At 40.6% G+C, this 23,170-nt stretch overlaps 1 non-coding gene across 1 annotated transcript; it reads right to left on the bottom strand.

Annotated features, from left to right (window-relative positions):
• Positions 1–19,457: 19,457 nt before the first annotated feature.
• Positions 19,458–19,539, bottom strand: trnas-uga (transfer RNA serine (anticodon UGA)). Its single transcript has one exon. It is a non-coding gene; the product is annotated as a tRNA-Ser (tRNA).
• Between the last annotated feature and the right edge of the window lie 3,631 nt (positions 19,540–23,170).

Genomic DNA, 23,170 nt, shown 5'->3' on the forward strand with positions numbered 1-23,170 from the left:
GGGTAGAAGCGTAGAAGCCTGTGACCCCCTGATGAACATGCGGACAGACATCCCCACGGTGCTCAACCCACGAAGCAGCTATTGCATTGAGGTTGCAACACACTCTCTCACCAACACACACACACACACACACACACACTCACTCACTGAGGCGATGATGAGGATGATGATGGGGCAATATTTTGTCACATAAAACTGTCTCACAAAATGGAGTGTATATAGGTGTATACAGGCACCATAAAGGAAGACAACAGATACAGTCCTAGGAATTGAAGCAGAAATAGCTGCTTTGTCGATAAGTTGTGATGACCCAGGGATTAATGTGTTGGTGTCAAGCTCCAATGTGCTCTCTTGCAGAATAGAGAATTTAGTTGCTTATTTGAAGTGATTTCTGCAGAGACATCATGCCACCAGTGTGGAGAGCTTGCACTCCCAGACCCTTTCCTGAACGATCTACCTGCCACATAGCAGTGTCTTGTTTCATGTAGTGGAGAAAGCACATCCTTCTTACCTCCGTGATGTCAAGGGCATGTAAAAACTCTTCAACTATTGGACAGTCATCTTAGCTCAGTGAAAATTCTGGAAGACTATTTCTCACATGCAAATTGCAGTGGTGTTTGCCTATGCTTTTCTTGTACCAGCATTCCAGGGACAGCACCATCTTTTCTCTTTAACTATAACACTTTATTTATTACACTGTTTACTCCAGTGCCCACCCACCAAAAGTCACTAACAAGATGATGTACTTGCAAGTAACAGCAGTAGTAGCAGCAGCATGACTCGTCTTCATTCTTCCAAAGTTCACACGTTACCCTGCTGCTGCGCTCCCTTCGTTTGCTTCCAGTAGCTGCACACATCAGATTTAAAATCTTGATGCTCACCTACAAAGCCAAAAATGGGCCAGCCCCTTGATACAGGGAGTCAATGGTCAAAGCCCGATTCGTACCTCAAGTGCTTCAAACCTCAAGTATGGCTCGGCTTGAAATTCCATGCTCCAAGTCTCATGGAAGACGAGCATTGAGACTCTTTTCTGTCCTGGCTCACAGATGGTGAAATGAACTTCCACTTGCTGTCCTGACAGCAGAGTTCCTTGAAGTCTTCAACCACAGACTAAAGACCCATCTATTCATGGAATATTTATATGACAAATGACCCTGCTCCTATATTGACTAAGTAAATTAGCACTTATTGTAGGGTATTATTTATTATACTGATGTTGTCTAACAAACTTTAGTACTTATTGTTTATTGAACTTATCATTGTTTAAGATAGACCTTATGCATTTTGTACTTCTTGGCAATTGGTCAATTTTGGACAAGTGGAATAAACTTAAAAAAGAGATCAGGAAGAACTGGAAATACAAAATGGGGACATTTGGACAAACCATTTCCAAACTCTCTTCCAGACAGTAGAATCAAATGCAAATCTTCAACAAAATCCTATAAAGCAAAAACTGGAGGTGCTACAATTGGCTAATCAAAAACCATTAGACTTCTCAATTACTGAGCAGAAACTTCAGGAGAAAATTAACAAACTAAAATCAAAGAAGGCATGTGGGCCTGACAGTGTCCTCAATAAATTGATAAACTTTTCAAGCTCTAAATTTCATTTGGCTATTCTAAAACTGTTTAACCTGAATGGAGGTTTTTTCCCTGAAATCTGAAACCAAGGATTAATAGCACCAATCTTTAAATCCGGAGATAAATTTGACACTAAGAATTACAGAGGCATCTGTGTGAACAGTAACCTAGGGAAGATAATGTGTAGTGTAGCATTTTAAATTCTAGATTTCTGAAATTCCTTACTAAACACAATATCCTGAGTAAAAGACAAATTGGACTTCAGCCAAATTACCACACCATTGCCTATATTTACCCCCTATATTATTATAATTATTATTATTGTTTATTGGTAATAGGAGTTGTTGTAGTTATATTATTGTTGTACTTACTATCATTGTTAGCAGTAATTTCTTCACTAAAGCTTTGGCACAATTGAATTGAACTGAATGTGTGTGTGTGTGTTCTCATAAAAAGTCCTCAAGTGTCCAGAACAACCTCTCAATCCCAGAACACCCTGAGCAAGAGAGACACAGAGAGAGGGAGAGGGAGAGGGAGAGGGAGAGAGAGAGAGAGAGAGAAAGAGAAAGAGAAAGAAAAAGAAAGGGAAGAGAGAAAATGGGGAGACAAATGAAGGGAGAGGGACAGAGAGGGAGAATGAAAGATGAAGAAGAATGGAAACAGAAACCAAGAGTTGATGGGTGATATTTTGTTGAGTGAATGAGAGAGCGAACTTAAGAGACTCAGAAAGATACCCGAAAGAGAAAAAGCAGGATTAGATGTGGGAGTCTATTGGATGATGGATGACGAGTAAGGGCAGTGGAGTCTGACACAGCTGGAAACAGCCCTCAAGCTCCATCCATTCCAACTCCAAACTTGGACAAATGTGGTCAAAATTGGAAAAAGATCTTAAGGCATTCTTGGCAACTTGCTTGTCGTAAATAGGAGCATTATTCCTGCTGTCATGGAAGCAAACTGCAACACTGCATGAATTCCATGCCTGTTAGTCTGGTTGAGATTGCTTCTAGTAGCAAGGAACCATTTATAAAAGTCTTACTGAACCCACTGACAAGCAGGGCTACCAAGGTCTGCACAAGGGCAGGTATGAGGAATCATTTTGGGAACACAAACTTTATAATAGGAACTAGGATAGATAAGACTTTTGGAAGATCTGGCAACCCAAAACAAACTTTGATGTTTGTACCAGTGTGACAGTAATCCCCCCCAGCTACTTGTACATCTGCATATCTTCCAGTCTACCTTTCAAAGAAAGAAAGTGAGGGATAAATATTTTGCTGAATTTCCAAAGCACTTATATTTGTCATGTTGTGAATACGATGTTACTTCTGTGCTTGGTGGAATAGAAGGTAAAATGCCTGCATACAGGATATTAAAGTAAAGGGCTTGTGCATGTGTGTGGCTGTGTGTGTGTGTGTGTGTGTGTGTGTGTGTGTGTGTGTGTGTGTGTGTGTGTGTGTGTGTGTGTGTGTGTGTGTGTGTGTGTGTGTGTGTGTGTGCGCGTGTGTGTGCGTGTGGCCATGTGTCTGTCTGTGTGTGTGTGCCCATGCCTAAAGTGTGACATTGACCATATGTACAGTGTTTATATCATCATACAGTAACAGTGATGAAAGCCAGTGTGTGTCACAGGGTGTCGACAAGTGAAAGATCCATTATGAAGAAGTTGGAGAAAAATCTGTTATTGCTTATTACAGCCTATTATATATAGATTGCAGGCAGTAATTATGGAAGAATAAGAGGATGAAGGAGTCCAACAGACAAGTAAAAGAACCCTTATAAAGAAGTTGGGGGAAAAGGAAGAGAACGGGGCAGTACAGCGCTGCCTATACATGAAGTCTCAGTGAGAGAGAATGAAGCCCAACTCAGTGTCCTGATGTTCAGTGCTTACGACTCAAACACAGGCTATTATCTTAGCCTGGTGAGGCTAATTCACTATAATAACTATAAAGCCCTGAAATTCATTTGTATTCTAAAATTTGTGAAATATTTTTCATAAAACATGTATGTGAAATTAACTAACTGTGCCTCTGAGTATTTCGTTCAGTTCTACATATAAGTGCCTTCACTGTCACGTGGTATTATGACATCACAGTCTAGCCCTATGACGTCACTATGTGTGTAATAAAACTAAATATAAATCTATGAATATAAATCTATAAATAGGGGTCATTTTGCAAGATGGTCATTAAAGAAGTTGTGAAGCGTTCATGCACTTTGGAGCGTGTCTGATCTGAGGCAGGAACTTTCCCAAAGGTGAGTACACATAAATGAAGACAGACTGCTTGGAAATGTCTTGGCCTCGGACTAAAAGACATTTTGTGAAAGAGTCCAAGCGCTAAAAATCAGATTATAGAAGAGGGAAAAGACCATGGCTGGATAAACTTGGTCATTGTCTAATTCTAACTCTCTCTCCAGCTAGCGGAAATTAGCCAGACTGTCATTAGCGATCCAGGTAGATGTACCACATGCATAAATAAACGGCAAAGAGTCAAGCTTATTTGAAGTCGTTTCGAGTAGGCTGTGTTGTTGTTGACTTAATTATGGATAAGCCGTTCACCCGGTGAGCTCGAGATTACAAGCCAAAAACCGACACCTCCATGTGCTAAAAACAAACCACGCGACTCTTGTGATCGTACGCGAACTTTCCGATTCGCACACTGCTGATGTGAGATTTTAGCACCGATCACAACCTGAGTTTCTCCTAAGAGCGGCATAAATGTTGGCCTATGTGGGAGCAGGTGTAAGGTGAGGTTTCACAGCTCCCTTTTCAGTGGGAACAGTGTTAAACTCTCCAACAGCAGGTGCGCGTGATGGCGACATCATATCAGCTTTAGATGTTCAGCTAGAATAAAGCAACGTGAGGCCTGATTCAGAGACTCGGGAGCACATTAGTCACGTAACTGTTGTTAAGCAGCTTTGTTTAGAACTCAGCATGGTTTATATGAACAATATAATTTGTTTATATGAGAGATGCAATTAGTAATAGTGCAGGTTGCTTAGCAATGGTCATACGTTCCAAGTTTTAAACGAGCGCATGCATCGCTACTGGTCTTGGTGCAACAGGCTTAAACCTCTCTATGAAAAATGGTCTCAGTTTCCACCAGTTTGGCAGTTAATCCCAGTTGGTGCACCAGCCCTGGGGACGAGCATGAGGACCGGGCAGCCATTCAATTCAGCTGGCTCTCAAAGTCACGTCCTTGTGCACGAGGGTTTACTGAAAAGAAATCAAGTGGGACTGAAAGGTTCACGGAAGGTTTTACGGCCACATTTCTTAAGTCTGTCATGCACCATGTCACCCCCTCCACTCCGGATGGACATGCCAGTGCCTGCAGATCTAACTACACCTGCTACTTGGTACCTTCATTAACGCGCGTGTATAAAACCTCCTGGTCTGTGTTCCAGTTGTGAAGTCTCTTTCTGCACAGCGAGCGTGTCTGAACCTTGTTTACACTTTATGGCTTGTTTTCTTCTTTCAACCTATGCCTGATATTATGGTTCCCGCCTTTGCACCTGTAGTGGTTTGTATTGTTTAATCCAGTCTTTACTTTGTTCAATAAAGCCTTAAATTCCTTTTTATCTGTGTAACGATGAACGGTTGGAAGGTGAACGCACACGTGGAGAAGCGCAAGATTTATTAAGGGCTGATGCAGAATCATAATCACTACACCAGCCCAATGCCATAGAATACATGATACAAAGAGGCTGAGAGTACATGCTGAACAAAAGTAAACAACACAGATGAAGACAAAGTGGAAGGAGGCTAAAACAATAACACAAGCAATAACAAGAACACTTAACTAATACTGGCAATAGAAAACATGAGGCTTGGACTACGAACAGAGGCTGGGAATAATAATGAGCAGCAAATGAACAGTGCACAACACAGGGATTTCCAATGCTGTGCCCCATTATCTGAAAATGACCTTTGTGGTTTCCCTTGTTCCACAGGTTTTATTTGAACTGAAGTTTATGTGGAGTTTTGATGCAGTTATGAGTTGCATGCTGATAGTGATGGTTCAGTGTCTTCTGGCATGGACTACTATGTTTGCATTGCAAATCATTGGTGGTATCCTTTCACTGCTAGAAAAATTCGTAAGTGCTGTTAAAATCGTAAGTATAAATGAACATTTGTGCATTAAGCATAATATTTTTTAAGCTTATTGCAGTATTTTCCCCAGGATAGCTTTTTAGCCTAATGGCAATGGAGATAATGTTATTTAGCCTTTAATGAAGCTTTATTGAAGCTAATAATTTATTTTAGTAAGTTGTCAAACATTGTTGTGACATTTTAAGAAAAAAGTCGCACACTCGATGTATATTTTCTGACGACTTTTTGTCGGTCTGAAAAGGAGAGGTTTTTTTTACACCTAGTGGAAACTATTGTGCAGTTCCTGAGTAATTGTAGCTCCTATACATTTCGAAGAACAATGTGTTGTTGATGCTGTAAAATTGCTGTTCTGTGCATCTTGGTGTATGTGTGTTTATGCATGTATGTAAAAAGAATGCTAAATATTATGCACTTTTTTCATAGTGGGAAAGAGTCAAGTCCAGTTTCGCCACAGTGTTTCCACAACTACAGCGCACCGGGACTCCCTCATCCATCCTCCAAAAGCCTGGCAAGGCTGTACTTAATGAGCCTACCTGCCTCCTGCTACCTGTGGGCACGGAAACCTCCGATCGCAGCTCTGACGTTGCGCGGAGTCGGCATACAAAGTTTGCATCTAGTAAGGAAAGCTTGCATGATAGATCACTGCTGCCAGAGGTGAAGTATATGACTGCCAAGACAGGCAGAGCCCGCACACTGATTGAGAGTGATGCGGCAGCTGATTTTGCAGTTGTGAGTAAATGTGTCATAAGCTATTTTCATACAGTAGTCATTTTATGCATAATCTCTACTATACGTTTTCTGTTTTTCTGTCTGGAGTTGGCATTCTCAAACCATCCCATGCTTAATGCCATGGTAAACAGAATGAAGTAATTTTAATCAATGTCTGAATACATGTTAGAAAGTGTTATTATAATAGGAGGGGCTCATTGTTTGCTGTGGCTAAGATATGTCCACTCATAAGGCAGTGTCTTGTTGTTTTCATTCCTTCAGAGAGACTGGATTTCCCACGTTAAGATGAGAGTGGATGAATTGGAGGCAATAATTCTGATGGAAGAAGAGTATGAAGGAGTCCATCAGACAAGAAAAGGAACAATTAAAAAGAACTTGGAGAATGTGGAGCTCAAAGATGAACTGAAGTCCCTGAAAGCTCAGCTGGAGAAAGTAGGAACACCAAAATGCAACCTTCAGTTCCACTGCAGTCACATACAGTCAATGTCATACTATGGACAGAGGGTGATTTTAGACAGAAATAAGGAGATGTCTTATGCCTACAGCACAACTTCACAACTCGACGAGCAATGTGGTGTTGGTCGTGTCAGATTGCTGATCTGTGTGTTAGTGTTTTTGCGCATGTGTGTAATAAGAATGCTAAATATTATGCACTTTTTCCACAGTGGGAAAGAATCAGGTTTAATTTCCCTGGAGTGGTTACAACGCTGCATCCCACCAGGACTCCCCCATCCATCCTCCAAGGCAGGGCTGCTCTTAATTGCCCCCTGCGACCTGCAGCCACGGAAACCCCCAAGCGCCCCATTGCTGTTGCCCGGAGGCAGCACAAAAAGTTTGTGTCTAGTACATACGTCCCGTATTGCAGAACACGGCTGACAGTCATTATGGAGGAGGATGAAAGAGTGACAGTGATTATGGAGGAAGAAGAGGATGAAAAAGTTCAGCAGACATGTGAAGGAACCTATAAAAGGAAGTGGTGGAAAAATCTATGGAATGTCCTGATAAGGACTAAGAAATCTGAAAGGAAAAACAGCTGCAAAGGAAAATTAAGCACCATATTAAACAGGAAAAGGAATGGAAGAAAAGACAAAAGCGCCGGGAGAGGGAGCGTAGACTGTGCAGAATGATGGAGATGTTGAGGCTGAAAGGCTTCCAGAAAGAGCAGAAGCAGCAAACCAAAGGAAAACATAAATCAAAATGTAAGGGAAAAAGATTTCTGCAGCGATTGTGGCTCTCTCTGAAAAGAAGATGAGGGCGCATTGGACTGGAAAAATATACAAAAAGTACCACTTTTGTAATAGACCCTAAACCCAAAACTAATAAAATTAATAATGAATCTGAGAAGGCTTGATGTTACAAAGAACACATGTTAACAGTGAAAGCAAGTCCATTCACAGCCACTTATGAAGAACATCTGTTTTCCTCAACACACAATCAGCTTCTTTAACAATGAAGTGATGGGAATCAGGAATCAGTTCCAAATTGTCCTATCCATCGGAATGATATGCCTCCGAGATGATCAGTTTTTAGAAATGCCAGGACGTTTTTCTGATAGTTGAGCATTGCAAAAATCTTGAACGTCACGATGTCAAACCATGTCTGCGCTGGACGTTGGACTTTCCTCTGGTTCCATGCATGATACTTACATCAGTTTATTCTCAACAGACACAGAGCAAGAGACACTGAGACAGAGTGATGAGCAGTGCAGGAAACAGCTGCTAGCCCACAAGCCACATTATGAGCACCTCAGTCAGGGGCCACTGCCACTGAATGCACCAAGTGGACGTGACCAGACTGCACAGTGTGCGATGGCGTTTGAACACACACACCCAAGGGCAAACCTTGCCTACCCAAATCATATATGCAGGGCCTGATTAGAATTGCTCATGGGCGTAGCCACATGAGCAAAGGGGGAATCTTAGACAGCATATCAAAGTATTGGTTTGCACAAGGAATCACAAGACTTACCCAAAATTTATGTTCCAGCTGTCTTGTTTTGTGCGCAGCACTCCCTCAAGGGAACCTCCACGCAGACCCCAGTGGCGGGACACCCGCCAGCAATCGAACCATTTCAACATTGGCAGGTTGACTTTGTTGAATTAACCCAGGCAGAGGGTAAGAAGTACATGCTGGTGTGTGTGTGTGTGTATGTTCAGCAAGTGGGTAGAAGCGTTTCCCACGACCAAGCAAGACGCACAAATGGTAGCTAAGATGTTCCTAAGGGAAATCATTCCTAGGTGGGGCCTACCAAAGCGCATCTCAAGTGACAACGGCACACCGTTTGTACATCAAGGCCTTATAGAACTAACCAAACATCTAGGTATTGACATGAAGAAACATTGCAGTTACCACCCCGCTAGCGCAGCGGCGGTGGAGCAGGCTAACGGTACTCTGAAACTGGGACTTAACTGGGTCCAGTGTTTACCATTGGTCCTGTGGCAGATGCGGACCAGACCCCAAAAGCGCACGATGCTCAGTGCCTTTGAGACGGCAGACCACCCAACACAGGTGTAGAGCCTCCACTGACGGATAGTGTACTCCTAACTGAGTCTATGGTACAGTACTGAATGTCATTGCACCGTGCCCTGTCCATTGTATCCAAACAGGTGCAAGCTGTCTTGCCGAGCCCCGCAGACAAGCACCTGCATGACATCGCTCCAGGCGACTGGGTATTGTTGAAAGATCTCAGACGAAAGTGGTTGAACCAAGCACAGTGGACGGGACTACAGTTTTAATAAAGGTTTAATTGAGGACAAACCTGGAGAGACCCGTAGCTCATCTGAGTGCAGGTAATGTTTTTGCTTCTCTCTTGGTTGAATTTGATTAACCTAACTAATGATTTAAATGAACTGAAAAGCTACTAAAAGTCTTTGTTTTTTATATACCAGCTGTTCCTAGTGACACACACTCAGAAGATGATTTCAAAAATTATTATCTGACATTAATACAAGCACAAATAATGGCTTTAACTGTTTATCAACAGTTTTCACTCATCAAAAGATTTTGTCATCTGACATTTTGGAAATGTATAGAGAGGTTTCTTTGAGAGGGAATTTAATTTATTGAAAAAGTGTAGGACATGAGTATAGAAAATTAAATTCACATTCACAAATCCAAAGACATAACATGGACTGGGATTGGTGGGAGACAGGTAGGTGTGCTGGTCAGGGTCAGAGTGAATGACAGTGTGAGGCAGACAGCTTGTACCAGGGAGACATGTGGCATGGTGTACTATTGTCAGGGAGACATGTGGTACTGATATCAGCAAGCGTAGGATATGGATATTGGGAGTCATGTGGCCTGGGGCACTAGTGTCAGGGAGTCATGTGGCCTGGGGCACTAGTGTCAGGGAGTCATGTGGCCTGGGGCACTAGTGTCAGGGAGATGTGTGGCATGGGGCACTAGTATCAGGGAGATGTGTGGCCTGGGGCACTAGTATCAGGGAGTCATGTGGTCTGGGGCACTTGTGTCAGGGAGACATGTGGCATGGGACACTAGAATCAGGGAGATGTGGTGTGGGGCACTAGTATCATGGAGATGTGGGGTGTGGGGCACTTTGTTGTAGGAAAGACTCTGAAGTGGCTGCTGCAGACATTTTGATGGCTGGGCTGGCACTCTGATGTCGAGCTGTATGTGTGGTGTTGTGACCACTGTAAAGAACCTGCTTCAGTCTCTCTGCTTTACTGCATCCATGGAGACCGTCACCATGGTCGACCTTGGTCCTTTTCCTACCACCAATGCCGGGGACCTCTATGTCCTCATGGCTATGGACAGATTCATGAAGGTTCAACATCTTTAACATCATTTGAATCTTTTGTTACAAGCAGTGTTAATTGTTTACTTATTTCAGTTCAGTTCAAATGAAATGTACAGAATAGAGTTTTTGTCTAATGATCATTCTTAAATTGGGAAAAACTGACAATGTTTAATTACCCGTTATATCATGGGACTGATTGCTCAGAGACTTTAAATGAACTGCAGTGAACTGAAAATGAAATGAAATGCATATTTACCTTTTGTTAGTACTAAAAATACATGTTTCTAAAACATAATATAGGCTAGAGAGCACAGTTTGTATTTTATTTGGTTGTTGCATTCATTTAGTCCTCTGAATATATACACTAGGTGTAAGGTTCTTGTGTGTCACTGTTTAATCTTGGGCATGTACGCTCTGTAGAAAGACTTGTGGGAGAGAGGAAAACTCACAAGAAATGTCTGTGTACAAATGTTTCTATATACTAAATGTTTCTGACCAAAATGGTCAAGCCTTGACCAAAATGGTCAAGATGTGATGATGAGTATGAGGAAGGACACCAACACCCTGCCTAAAGAGCTGATAATGTCCTCGGGAGTCAGATCCAATGATGATGACACCTGCTCTTACAACGTCCTTCTAATGACCTACAAAGCACTGAATGGTCTTGCCCCACACTACCTTAGCAAACTCCTAAAAACAGGAGGGAAAACGGAGCAGTGCCATGATTTTTGGATATTAAAAGCAAACAAATAAACAAAACTCTATTCTTGATGCTACTCCATTGTGTGTGTGTGTGTGTGTGTGTGTGTGTGTATGTGTGTGTGTGTGTGTGTGTTTGTGTATAATACACCAGCAACATTTAAATGGTCTTTCCTTGTGTTTCCCGTCTTACTACGTTCACTTCTGTCTGCTGGTTTTCTCATCACTCTTTTACAGCTGTACAGTTTTCTGATCATGTCTGCTTTTAAGCACATTGAGTAAACATCCACAGTGTTGGCCAGAAAAGGTCAGTGAACACTTAGATATAAAAATGTACACCCTGGGGTCTGTTTCAGAATGTGGGTTTATTGAAAACCCAGTTGGCTTAGAGTTGAAAGAAACTTAGGGTTTTCTGTTTCTCAAAGAGGGTTTGGTTGACTGGGCTCACTGCACAACACTGGGTCTTTGCTATTCATTTAATGGGCTATTTATTTTTATCTGACGGATGAGCAGCCAAGACAAAATGATGCTGTACCTGTAACCCTAAATCAAAACCTGCACAAAGGAAAATGTTTTTAAGATCCAAATTTAAATAATCGCACAAAATATGGAGCAGTCCCCATTTATAGGATGTAAAAGATGTCAAAAACAGAGACGACTGTCTTAGAACAGCAATCTTAATCGCTTCAAAAATGAGGGACGTGCCAATAGCAGTTTTCCCGCACGCACTGCATCAAGCAGAACGCATGCCAAGAGTTTGGATTTATTCATCCATGCAGTCTGTACTTCACGTGTGGACTTGCTGTCCAAAATACATCATTTTTTCTTTCTTTTTTCCATTTTCATTTGATGAAGCTGTGATTGCATATGAGGTAATGTAAGCCTACAACATTTGTAATTTGCAGGACAACCTCAGCCAACTGAATGTTTGCTGTCTAACACTGAAGCTTGAATATTTGACAACAGTTATCCAGCCTTGAGTATCTCAGTAATTAGAAAAATAAGTACCAGAATGCTTTATCGTTTTATTTGAAAGTATGTGATTTAAAATAAATGATCTAATTGTAAGTATTTAGCTGGAAACTAGAATTATATTATACAGTATATCATGAGGTTGATTAGGATTGTAAAATAGTAGCTAGTGAGTTCCGTCCCACTCAACGATGCACACCAGGTTGTGGATGAAGGGGGTTTCCTTTTATTTTCCACACGATAACAACTTCAGCAACCACTTTTAATTTCACTGAGGGGTCAGCAAACAAGCCCACAGCAGGTATGTCTTGCTCTGCCATGCACCTCCCAGTAAATGTTACAACTTCTTCCATAATAAAATATATAAATAAAAGAAAGCTGTGGTTATACAAATTAACAGCACCCTCTAGCGATGTACCTCAATTATTTTAAGATAACTAAAACATAGGTAGGTTAAAGCACCGTTAGCTTGCAGCTAGAACAAAAAATGCTCAGTGAGGTAGAACAACAAAAGCCTGAGACATTAGTGACACTGTTTGAAGCACATGGCCACAACACTGACATCACACTGACATCACAGCATGACAAATACTGGCTTTCATCAGTCTTACTGTATGATAAACACTACATATGTTCAAAGTTACAGTTTAGGCATGGGCATACACACTCAGCCCTTTAGTTTCCTGCATGCTAAAAAATAAGTTTTTTAATTTTAACATTTTAACTACTAAATTCTTTTATAAGATATTCTTTTAAAATGTTCTCTTGTTCTGCTTTAGGCATGTTGAATAAGTTGGATAAAAACTGCCAACCAGCCTGACAACGCATTAATGTCAGATGGTGTATGTCTGCCTGTTGCATTATTTAGCTTCAAACACTAGGTGACATTACAAGATTTTAAAATGTTTTCGGGTCAAAGAAAAGCCAAGTAATTCTCTGTACTTTCATAAGGTGATCTGTGATATATAATAGTAGAATTTGAATGTCTCTGTGATGGGTGCAGAGTGGTGCAAGACTGTTTAAAAGCATAAAGGTTTAGAACTTTTCTGAGGAATCTTAAGATCCTGGTACAGAGAGCTTCCAGACTACTGACCAGGAGAAAAGCAGATTATTAGAAGGACAGGTGAGATTTGTTTTTGTTTTTTTGTTTTTTAAAAGAGAAGTCCAACTTCTTAATAAAGGGTTTTTTTACTTGTCTACTGGACTCCTTCATCCTCTTCTTCTTCCATAATTACTGCCAGCAATCTATATATAATAGGCTGTAATAAGCAATAACAGATTTTTCTCCAACTTCTTCATAATGGATCTTTCACTTGCCGACACCTTGTGACACACACTGGCTTTCATCACTATTACTGTATGATATAAACACTGTACATATGGTCAATGTCACAGTTTAGGCATGGGCACACACACACAGACAGACACACACTCACTCACTCACACACACGCACAAGCCCTTTACTTTAATATCCTGTATGCAGGCATGTTACCTTCTATTCCACCAAGCACAGAAGTAACATCGTATTCACAACATGACAAATATAAGTGCTTTGGAAATTCAGCATAATATTTATCCCTTACTTTAATTCTTTGAAAGGTAGACTGGAAGATATGCAGATGTACAAGTAGCAGAGGGGATTACTGTCACACTGGTAGACCAGCTCTCAAAGTTTGTTTTGGGTTGCCAGATCTTCCAAATTTCTTATCTATTCTAGTACCTATTATAAAGTGTGTATTCCCAAAATGATCCCTCATACCTACCCTTGTGCAGACCTTGGTAGCGCTGCTTGTCAGTGGGTTCAGTAAGACTTTTATAAATGGTTCCTTGCTACTAGAAGCAATCTCAGCCAGACTAACAGGCATGGAATTCATGCAGTGTTACAGTTTGCTTCCATGACAGCAGGAGTACTGCTCCAATTTCAGACAGGCAAGTTGCCAAGCATGCCTTGAGGTCTTTTTCCAACTTTGCCCACATTTGTCCGAGGTTGGAGTTGGAGTGGATGGAGCTTGAGGGCTGTTTCCAGCCGTGTCAGACTCCACTGCTCTTCCTCGTCATCCATCATCCAATAGACTTCTACATCTACTCCTGCTTTTTCTTTTTCAGGTATCTTTCTGAGTCTCTTTTGTTCACTCTCTCATTCACCCAACAAAATATCAGCCATCAACTCTTGGTTTCTGTTTACATTCTTCTTCATCTTTCATTCTCGCTCTCTCTCCCTCTTTCTCCATTTGTCTCCCCATTTTCTATATTCCCTTTCTTTCCCTCTCTCTCTCTCTCTCTCTCTCTCTCTCTCTTGCTCAGGGTGATCTGGGATTGAGAGGTTGTTCTGGACACTTGAGGACTTTTTATGAGAACACACACACACACACACACACACACACACACACACACACATTCAGTTCAATTCAATTGTGCCAAAGCTTTAGTGAAGAAATTACTGCTAACAATGATAGTAAGTACAACAATAATATAACTACAACAACTCCTATTACCAATAAACAATAATAATAATTATAATAATATAGGGGGTAAATATAGGCAATGGTGTGGTAATTTGGCAGAAATTCAATTTGTCTTTTACTCAGGATATTGTGTTTAGTAAGGAATTTCAGAAATCTAGAATTTAAAATGCTACACTACACATTATCTTCCCCAGGTTACTGTTCACACAGATGTCTCTGTAATTCTTAGTGTCGAATTTATCTCCGGATTTAAAGATTGGTGCTATTAATCCTTGGTTTCAGATTTCAGGGAAAAAAACTCCATTCAGGTTAAACAGTTTTAGAATAGCCAAATGAAATTTAGAGCTTGAAAAGTTTATCATTTTATTTAGTACACTGCCAGGCCCACATGCCTTCTTTGATTTTAGTTTGTTAATTTTCTCCTGAAGTTTCTGCTCAGTAATTGAGAAGTCTAATGGGTTTTGATCAGCCAATTGTAGCACCTCCAGTTTTTGCTTTATAGGATTTTGTTGAAGATTTGCATTTGATTCTACTGTCTGGAAGAGAGTTTGGAAATTGTTTATCCAAATGTTCCAATTTTGTATTTCCAGTTCTTCCTGGTCTCTTTTTTAAGTTTATTCCACTTGTCCAAAATTGACCAATTATCTTTTTTTTAGGTTTGGTTTTTGATGCACCCTTTTGTTTTAATGTTGGTTTTGCTGGTGTCTTTTCTAAGAACACATTTAGATGTTTTACTGCCAGATTGAGTCTTGTATACTTTGAACACATGTGGTGTCCAGAAAGGCATCTAAAAGTATTTGAATTTAGGCAGTACTGATTTCTTTCTGGAATTGTTCTGTGCTGTTTTGGGCCCATCTGTATGGTCACCTAGTGTTGTACAGCTTACTGGGCTGTGCGTGTGCAGTGTTAGTCTCTGTCCTATTCATGAACACAGCAATCTGGCTGTGATCAGACAGAGGGGTTTGTGGTTTAGCAATGAATGCACTGAGAGAGAAATGGTCTAAATTTGTTATTACATAATCTACCGTACTATTCCCAAGAGGTGAGCACAAAATGTATCTTCTTAAGGAGTCCCCCCGTGTCCTACCATTGACGACGTACAGACCCAGACTTTGACAGAGCTGCAGAAGTTCTTTTCCATTTTTGTTCATTACATTATCATGTTTTTTTTCTGTAGGGGCAAAAATAATTGTTATTTATACCAGATAATTTGTTTGTATTCTATTAAATAAGTTTTTTGTAGAAATCCATTACAATATTTGTTTGATGTCACACATCTCAATAGAATTTGGTGGTGTTTTGGTGGCTTCAGCACTGTGGGGCGTGGTCCTGGTACAGATTTGATGATCTGGGGGTGTGGCCAGGCTGATGTTGGGCATGGTTCTGGTACAGAGGCGCTGATGTGGGGTGTGGTCTGGCTGCTGTGGGGCATGGTCCTGGTAAAGAGGTGATGATCTGAAGGTATAGTCAGGCTGCTGTGGGGGGTGGTCCTTGAACAATTTGATTTGTTTATTTTATAGAGCTTCCAATATTGAATATATGAACCTGGAGTTTGGTAGCCCATTACTCCGAATTCCTACAGTAAAAATGACTATAAATCATGCCATGGGTACAAGAGGACGTGTACTTCAAGAATCTCATAGCGGTTTGATTTGTGTATTCAAGTCGTGATATACAGTGAACCGAATAGACATTTAAGAGGATTTTGCTATCCCATGACTCCAAAGTCCTACACTAAAAACATTTCAACATCATATGTTGAATATGTTGAAAAGTGTTCTCCAAGAATGAGAGTGAGAAGGATGAGAAATAGCATGGAAATATTTTGCACTCAAGTACACAGAATCCACAGTAAATTGGTACAATCAAATATGCTTTGGCTCTGTAGATGGCTTGTGTCAGGCTGTATGTAGTACATACAATACATGTTCTATATATATCCAGCAGTAATGATACTTGCTCTGGCAGATTTGAAGATGGCCCATGAACCCACTGAAAGGACTGCGGCAGCATGTCTGAGTGAAGTGAACGATGGATATGACCTGTACAGATCAGCCATGACGAAGCGGTGGCACTGTGTGGCACCTGCTTCACCAGCCTTGAAAAGGGTCATCAAAGACACCAAACCAGGTTTGGATGCAAAGCAATCAGCCATCTTCCCTCTAGGGCCAAGAGAACACGAGTGGCTTGTGAAGTGTGCAGCAGGACAGCAGGATCAAATCTGGCAGCTTCTGCTCCAGCACATCAAGCTGGCAGAGAGGAGAAACTTCATGTCTGGTTTCACAGCACTTCACTGTGCTGCTAAACAAGGAAACAGTGAAATGATGCACAAGATCCTTCTTCTTTCACGGCAAGATGGGCCAGGGGTTGACGTAAACACCAAGAGCTACGATGGCTACACCCCACTACACATTGCTGCTATTCACAGGCCCGAATCAGTCCTGAGTGTTCTGGTGCGTGGTTATGGTGCCAACTGCAACATACGTGACAACTGTGGCAAAAAGGCCTATCAATACCTACACAAGGACGCCTCACCCAAGGTGTGAGAGATGCTTGGAGACCCTCACGCTGGGGATTACAAGACATGAGCAGCACTTTTCTGATCCGCCCAAAAGGTTCAGCACTTTGAGGTAAATTATTTCAGTCGAAGCACTGAAACACACTCAGATGCAGACCAAGATTCCACTCAGCCTTGCAGCAGCTTGACCAGCCTTGACTAAGATGAGGACAGGATAGACTATACATTCATTTCCAGAACGTTCCCCTACAATTAATGAACTTCCCCATTGAAATAGCATATTCTCAAACAGACATTTTCTCTAACTTGTCTTTCACTCTGATTTTGATTCTGTGACAAGAACCTTAAGATGTGAATTAACTAATTTGCACATGTGTATGTGTATTCAAGAGCATGAGTGTGTGTATATAGTGTAAGGAATAGACATTTAAGAGGATTTTTCCATCCCATTACTCCAAATTTCTACAGTAGAAATGACTGCAAATCACATCATGGGTAGAAGAGTACGTGAACTTCCAGAATCTACTGAAGTGATCTGATAACAATTTGATTTGTGTATTTTATAAAGCTTCAAGTAGTGATAAATATTGAACCAAGTAGACATTTAAGAGTATTTTACCATCCTACTACCGTTTCAGAAGTGCACAATTTTCTTTCATGCACAGTGGATCTGCAAGAATTATGCTGAAAATAAGATCTAACCCAGTTTGCAATTTTCCTATACCCATGATGTTGGCCACATAAAGAACTGAGCTCTGACCCACATGAAAAAGTGAATGATGCCCAAATCTGGCCAATAATCTGAGCAAATTTGTATCATAACACAGTCAAACTTCCAAAAGGAGTGAGCCAAGTGCAAATGAACCTTTCTGTGCCTCACACAGCAATGTAGTCTACGTGACACACAGGTATATGCCGTATTTTGCATTTGTACAAGAATTTGAAAAGAAATACACCGACATTGTAAAAAGCACACCGACAATGTTAAAAGAGGAGAATGAAGACTGGGTCAACATCACCAGAATATGTTTAAAAAACTTTTTGTTGCAGGCAAACTGATCTAGAATATTTCAAAACCTGTGAAGGAGTAAATCTCAGTCAGTATCTTTAAATAAACATCTGCCAGTCGTCATTAAAGTAGATTAGATTAGAATTTTCTACATGGACGAAGCACAATGACTTGAAGGGTAGTGCTTGATAACTGTCCATCTTGACTTTGGATTGTACATTTTCTCTGTTGACTTGTCTCGGGACTTGAGTGTCAAGTCTTGAGGTGTACTTGTTACATTCACATTTATATTTACGGCATTTAGCAGACACTCTTATCCAGTGCAACTTACAAAAGTGCTTTGTCATTTACTCATAGAATGCACCCTAGCCATTACAGTAGGTTAGAGTCCAATATACCAATGATCTAGAATACTGTAGAAATAGAGGGATCACTGCTGTTGCCAAGAAGTACAAAATGCATAAGGTCTATCTTAAACAATGATAAGTGCAATAAACAATAAGTACTAAAGTTTGTTAGACAACATCAGTATAATAAATAATACCCTACAATAAGTGCTAATTTACTTAGTCAATATAGGAGCAGGGTCATTTGTCATTTAAATATTCCATGAATAGATGGATCTTTAATCTGTGTTTGAAGACTGCAAGCAACTCTGCTGTCAGGACAGCAAGTGGAAGTTCATTTCACCATCTGTGAGCCAGGACAGAAAAGAGTCTCAATGATCCTCTTCCATGAGACTTGGAGCATGGAATTTCAAGCCGAGCCATACTTGAGGTTCGAAGCACTCGAGGTACGAATCGGGCTTTGACCATTGACTCCCTGTATCAAGGGGCTGGCCAATTTTTGGCTTTGTAGGTGAGCATCAAGATTTTAAATCTGATGTGTGCAGCTACTGGAAGCAAACGAAGGGAGCGCAGCAGCAAGGTAACACGTGTGAACTTTGAAAGATTGAAGACGAGTCATGCTGCTGCTACTACTGCTGTTACTTGCAAGTACATCATCTTGTTAGTGACTTGTGGTGGGTGGGCACTGGAGTGAACAGTGTAATAGCTAAAGTGTTATAGTTATAGTTAAAGACAAAAGACGGATCTGTCCCTGGAATGCTGGTACAAGACATGAAAGAGAAGCATAGACAAACACCACTGCAATTTGCATTTTAGAAATAGTCTTCCAGAATTTTCACTGAGCTAAGATGAATGTCCAATAGTTGAAGAGTTTTTACATGCCCTTGACATCACGGAGGTAAGAAGGATGTGCTTTCTCAACTTCATGAAACAAGACACTGCTATGTGGCAGGTAGATCATTCAGGAAAGGGTCTGGGAGTGCAAGCTCTCCCCACTGGTGGCATGATGTCTCAGCAGAAATTACTTCAAATAAGCAACTGAATTCTCTATTCTGCAAGAGACTACATTGGAGTTCCACACCAACACCTTAATTCCTGGGCCATCACAACTTATGGACAAAGCAGCTATTTCTGCATCAATTCCTAGGACTCCTACAGTTTCCCTGGCACAAAGTTGCAAATGGCATGGCAAGTATATGCGAAAGGAGACCTAGAGGACACCGTATACTCATTCTTCCAGTAAAGGAATTAGAACAGAAACACGTCATCTCCTTACGCTGCAAGCAGGAGTCGAACCTGCGCGGGGATTCCCCATTGGATTTCAAGTCCAACGCCTTAACCTCTCGGCCATTGCAGCTGTTGCATACTTTGGGCACTTGTGGGTTATGTCCTTGGACTTCTTCAAGCTCAATTATTAGTCCCCATGTGTCATTGATTCAGGGTTGCAAATGGCCTGATATGCAAATTCAAAGAAAGGACTCTCCCGAATGGTCTGCTCACTATTTTAGCAAGCTAATGTCAATTCCAGATAAACAGGTGCTCAGAAGCTTGTCAGAGTATTAGACTGATGCACTACCTACTACACTAATGTGGCCTCCAAGGTCTTCCACGTGAAAACGTGGGACGGCTCAAGGTGGCTCACCAATTTTGCATGAACACTGCTTTTGTTTTTAAAAAATCACACCTAGCTGATATAGGTGTCATGTAAAGTTTTCACTGGCATGCTGTTAGTACAGGTGGGCAGAAATGCAAGTCAACAAAGATGAAACTTGCACATTGGAAATAAAGTAGTGCAGGATATCGCTTGACCTAAGTTGAATGTTGACAAGAGAGTGCAGCTCAGGACATTAATTTGCAATAGAATAATCAGACATATTGCAAACAGAGTCAAAGCCAAATTTGATAAAAATGCTGCATATGACATAACTCATAGTGTAGACCAATCTCGTGTTTATCACACAGGGATAGCCAAAATGATTTGAATATTTTGCATTTTTACAAGAATTCGAAAAGAAATACAAATCATAAGCCAGCACACCGACATTGTTAAAAGAGAAGAATGACGACTGGGTCAACATCACCAGAATGTGTTTAAAAACCTTTCTGTTGTAGGCACACTGATCCAAAATACTTCAAAACCTGTGGGATGAGTACATCTCAGTCAGTTTCTTTTAACCCACATGCACCTGTCCTTGTTAGTATAGTGGATAGTATCTCTGCTTTTCAGGTGGTAATCCTTGGCTTGATTCCCTGACAGGGAGTATTCCTATTCTTAGCGCATTGCAGACAAACCGGTGACTTGGCACCCTTTTTAGGAATGAAAACAGTGAATCCTACACCCACAGTTGCTCTTGATTTTTCTACATAGACGAATCAAGTCACTAGCACATTGTGGATCAATAGTTTGATAAAACACCTGGGAGAGATTTTGGTGCCCAGTGTCGATGTCAAGTTATAAAACAGTAAAAACATAAGGATAAAGCACTGGATATTAAAATTATAAAACCTGCTAATACTGAGTGTACAATAGAAAAAGTAGTTAGAGGGATCAAACTTTATGATATTAAAAAAAAAAAGTTTATGAACCATGTAATTTTCAGACTCCCCAACTGAGATGGATTATGCAGATCTGTGCCCTTCAGAGCTATTAGACTGAAACGGGTCAAAAGCATTTATGACAGGCCTCACCCCACACGATCAACACAATGCTGAGCTGGGATTTGACCTCACCATTAAGATTTGTATTCTAGTGTTCATCCTCTTCACTGGATGTTAAAAATAACCGCTGGCTATATGCACAGTAAATGGGGGAAGTGTGACTTGTGTGTCACCTAGAGGATTTCTTAATTGTTAATATTTTCTAAAACATTCCACCATTAATTATTGATCTTAAATAATGATATTCTTCCATTCCACTGAAATTTATATATATAAAAATATTTTATAGTTAATTTTGATCACCTGGCAAAAAAGTGTATATACTCAGCAAAAACCATCACAAAGGCAAAGTTCCTTCAAAAATGATTCAGTCATCAAAATAGCTTTTAAACAAAAATCAAACAGTAAAATAAAGACAAATGCAACTTTTTGTAATTAATTAATAATTTGGCTATGCCCCTCCAAGCTCATTTTTGAAGGCTTTGTACTTGTTCGCTTGGGTAACACTAGTTATCTGAAATTGTGCACATAGCACAATTACCATTCAGGATTCAAACTGAAGCAGACACTGGGGCAGGATATCCATTCCCATCCTGGCTTATTTTTCCATCATTTAGGTTCCATTTGAGCTCATGTAATACAAAAGAAAATATCAAAAAACAAAAATGCCTTTGATTTTTGGAGTGTATAATGTGTCTTTTGATGCTGGAGATTCATTTTCAATCATGCTCTACATTTCCTGATTCACTTGGCTAAATAAATAAATTCAACACTTTTGAGTATATACATGAAATGACTTAAGTAGCTACACACTGTTTTCCACTAGATGTCCTAGACATGTCCACAGTGTCCAAAAACCTCTCTAAATGCTCACAAAGCCATCAGTCACTGTACATCGAGTTAGCATGTTTGTTTTTGCTAAAACATCACAGTAAGTTAGACAAATACATCTTTTTGTAATTAATTAATAACCCATCATCAGGTTTAGTTTAATGACTTTATTAAAGCTTCATATTATAATCCATGCCACATGATCATAATAATGATCTGAGCATAGTCTTCCTCCTCTTCATCACTCTGTCTCAGTGTCTCTTGCTCTGTGTCTGTTGAGAATAAACTGATGTAAGTATCATGCATGGAACCAGAGGAAAGTCCAACGTCCAGCGCAGACATGGTTTGACATCGTGACGTTCAAGATTTTTGCAATGCTCAACTGTCAGAAAAACGTCCTCGCATTTCTAAAAACTGATCATCTCGGAGGCATATCATTCCGATGGATAGGACAATTTGGAACTGATTCCTGATTCCCATCACTTCATTGTTAAAGAAGCTGATTGTGTGTTGAGGAAAACAGATGTTCTTCATAAGTGGCTGTGAATGGACTTGCTTTCACTGTTAACATGTGTTCTTTGTAACATCAAGCCTTCTCAGATTCATTATTAATTTTATTAGTTTTGGGTTTACGGTCTATTACAAAAGTGGTACTTTTTGTATATTTTTCCAGTCCAATGCGCCCTCATCTTCTTTTCAGAGAGAGCCACAATCGCTGCAGAAATCTTTTTCCCTTACATTTTGATTTATGTTTTCCTTTGGTTTGCTGCTTCTGCTCTTTCTGGAAGCCTTTCAGCCTCAACATCTCCATCATTCTGCACAGTCTACGCTCCCTCTCCCGGCGCTTTTGTCTTTTCTTCCATTCCTTTTCCTGTTTAATATGGTGCTTAATTTTCCTTTGCAGCTGTTTTTCCTTTCAGATTTCTTAGTCCTTATCAGGACATTCCATAGATTTTTCCACCACTTCCTTTTATAGGTTCCTTCACATGTCTGCTGAACTTTTTCATCCTCTTCTTCCTCCATAATCACTGTCACTCTTTCATCCTCCTCCATAATGACTGTCAGCCGTGTTCTGCAATACGGGACGTATGTACTAGACACAAACTTTTTGTGCTGCCTCCGGGCAACAGCAATGGGGCGCTTGGGGGTTTCCGTGGCTGCAGGTCGCAGGGGGCAATTAAGAGCAGCCCTGCCTTGGAGGATGGATGGGGGAGTCCTGGTGGGATGCAGCGTTGTAACCACTCCAGGGAAATTAAACCTGATTCTTTCCCACTGTGGAAAAAGTGCATAATATTTAGCATTCTTATTACACACATGCGCAAAAACACTAACACACAGATCAGCAATCTGACACGACCAACACCACATTGCTCGTCGAGTTGTGAAGTTGTGCTGTAGGCATAAGACATCTCCTTATTTCTGTCTAAAATCACCCTCTGTCCATAGTATGACATTGACTGTATGTGACTGCAGTGGAACTGAAGGTTGCATTTTGGTGT

This window comes from Electrophorus electricus, chromosome 15 (assembly GCF_041902795.1).
Source record: "Electrophorus electricus isolate QZ-2024a chromosome 15, ASM4190279v1, whole genome shotgun sequence".
Lineage (NCBI taxonomy): Eukaryota > Metazoa > Chordata > Actinopteri > Gymnotiformes > Gymnotidae > Electrophorus > Electrophorus electricus.